Source organism: Pteropus alecto, unplaced genomic scaffold (genome assembly GCF_000325575.1).
Source record: "Pteropus alecto unplaced genomic scaffold, ASM32557v1 scaffold396, whole genome shotgun sequence".
Taxonomy (NCBI): Eukaryota; Metazoa; Chordata; class Mammalia; order Chiroptera; family Pteropodidae; genus Pteropus; species Pteropus alecto.
This window is the reverse complement of record NW_006438082.1, coordinates 30,904-33,346: the sequence shown is the minus strand read 5'-3', so window position 1 is coordinate 33,346 and position 2,443 is coordinate 30,904. Positions and strand designations below refer to the sequence as shown.

Sequence of the window (2,443 nt, the reverse complement as noted above, 5' to 3'; positions counted from 1 at the left end):
TAGGACCATGAAGCTGGCCCTGGAAGGGCTAAGGGGGTCCTTACCACAGAAGTCACGTCCTCTGCTCAGTGTCCAGTCTCAACCACTCCCTTTTTCTAAGGTACTATGCCACGTCGCCAAATGTCAGTGAATCCTGAAAGAATTAAAAGGGATAATCAGTCCTTCCATCCATTCTAGAATGAGGCAGAGGCGGCACCAGTAACAGCAGGAACACAAGGTGAAGGTTTGGAGTGGGTGACAAGCCGGAGCCTGGATATGCCTAAGAAAACATACCCCCAACAGTGGGGAAAGTGGGCTGGCTGAGAATGACTACAGGCAGGTCGGAGGGAGTCCTGACAAGACAAATGAATGTTAGCCCAGGCAAAGCCAGGAGAAGACAGACGTGGGTGAAGAGCTGATGGCGAGGACACTGGCTCTCAGAAACAGGCCAGCTACAGGCCTAGCGGCCAACCTCGAAGAGCTCACTGCTCGCTCACACTGCACAGGAAGGAAGCATTCCCAAAAGAGTATCGGAAGAAATAATTAGGAAGTGATTCTTTCCAACTTTGTAGGGACAACAAAAAATGGGATCAGGCCACTGGAGATAAGAAGGTAACGAAGGGCAGGAGCCAGGCCGGGCTTTCTGACCGAGCAGCGAGGCCCTTTACAGGCCACAGCCCACCCCACTGAAACAATTCACCAGGTGACGATGAGACGGCTGCAGACAAGAACATTTCTGTGATACATTCAACAACAGGAAAAGTCGAACAAAACAGTTGGAAAGTAACAAGGAAAGGCTTAATGTAGAAAACCGGGCAAAAAGAGATGTGAAACAAGTTTTTAGATATCGGACAGGAGGCAGTGTAAGATCGTGATCTTTGAGAGGAGAGAAATAAATGAGGTGAGCCTTAGCATTGTCCCAATTCTCTGTCTGGATGCAATTTCCAGATTTAGAATATAGGGAAGGGAGATGCAAACAGAGCTTGGTGGCTTCATCAAGACACAGACCAACATTCGAAGCAGCAGAGGCAGCTCAAAGTTCCGGAGCAGATTTCCAGAAAGGAGAGAGCCATGCAGAAAAAACAGCTCCCCCCAAATCTCCATAAGATCCTCCTTGAGTCTTTCCTAACTACTAAGCCATGCATGCATAGAGTGAAACTCCAAAAGACTGAGAAAAGCATGACCAGGAAGCCGTGAGCCGAATGATTCCCAGAACACAAACATAGGCAGATGTTCAGGGTCCAGCCAACCAGAGCAGAGTCCTAAGTGATCACCTGAGGCATCCGGTAAAGAAACGAAGGAAAAAGAACAGGTGGGACAGACAGAAACAAACAGCAAGATGGTAAATTTAATACATCCAACCACATGCATAATTAAGTTCAATGCGAACGGACTGAACACTAATTAAAAGACAGAGATTGTCAGACTTTAAAAAACGAGACTCGACTATATGCTGCCGACAAAAAACTTGAAATAGAAAGACTTCAAATGTAAACACATGGATAGGTTAAAAATAAAAGGATGGAGAACAATATATTAAAACCAACAGGAAAGGCAAAAATAATCCCCAGGTCATAAAAACATGAGGGAGAGGAGGAATGATGACTATGATTCAGAGCTCTGGAGACCTTACTGAAATCCTAGGACTAGAGCAGGAAGAAAACCAAGTAGCTCAGGTATAAAATCAACAGGTGGCAGAAAACCAATAAATAAACCAATGAATGAATAAATAAATAAATAAAAATGATTAAAAAGGTCAACAGGTGGCCAACTCACGATGACTTGCAGATTACAAAAAAATGCAAATCTCTCGTAGAAGATGTAGACAGACGGTAACCGGTTGAGAAAATAATCCAAAGAGGGCAGGGAAAGGAGAGAACATAAGGGGAGAGAACAGCTAAGTATATATGTGCATTTTAGGAGAAAAAGGGGAATAAACTGAGAGCGACTCGTACCTAAAATGAGCGCACACCTATAGCGCAATGTGCACCACACGGGGGTGGAGTCCGGGTCTAGAAAGGTCTTCTGCTTTCTCTTTCTGTAAGTGTGAATTTTTTGGTAATCAGAAAAGAACAATTTAAAAAGATGCGGGTAGATTTTGGCTAAGAAAGATGCTCAGTATGCAAGTGGACAGGGCTGAGGCCAAGGAGACAACGGGGAATGGCCTTCGAAACCGGGCAACATCCCAAGGTGCCCACATGCATAAGGCGGACGCAAGGGAGGAGGGCTGGCAGGAACTTGTGGGTAAACCCCCACGCTATCAGCCATGGCTAGGTGGGAACAGAAGGCCTCCTTTGGTTCCAACATCCACAGAAGCCCCGTTCCCATCTTTAACCCGCTGCCCAGCACAGGTGATTGCCCAGCATGTGAATGAAGCCCCCAGTGCCCAGTAGCCAAGGACCCTCTCTGAGCAGTTGGATTGTTCCTGGTATACATGTGATGTCTGTTTGACGCTGGCTTCCAA

At 46.3% G+C, this 2,443-nt stretch overlaps 1 protein-coding gene across 2 annotated transcripts in view; it reads right to left on the bottom strand.

The window, feature by feature from the left end:
- Nucleotides 1-2,443, bottom strand: part of ZNF275 (zinc finger protein 275) — a 14,629-nt gene that overhangs the window by 7,048 nt on the left and 5,138 nt on the right. For both annotated transcript variants that reach the window (XM_015592074.2, XM_006915266.3), the window contains one exon: nucleotides 45-133. The gene's annotated coding sequence lies outside the window, so the exon portion shown is untranslated. The remainder of the gene's footprint in view (nucleotides 1-44; nucleotides 134-2,443) is intronic.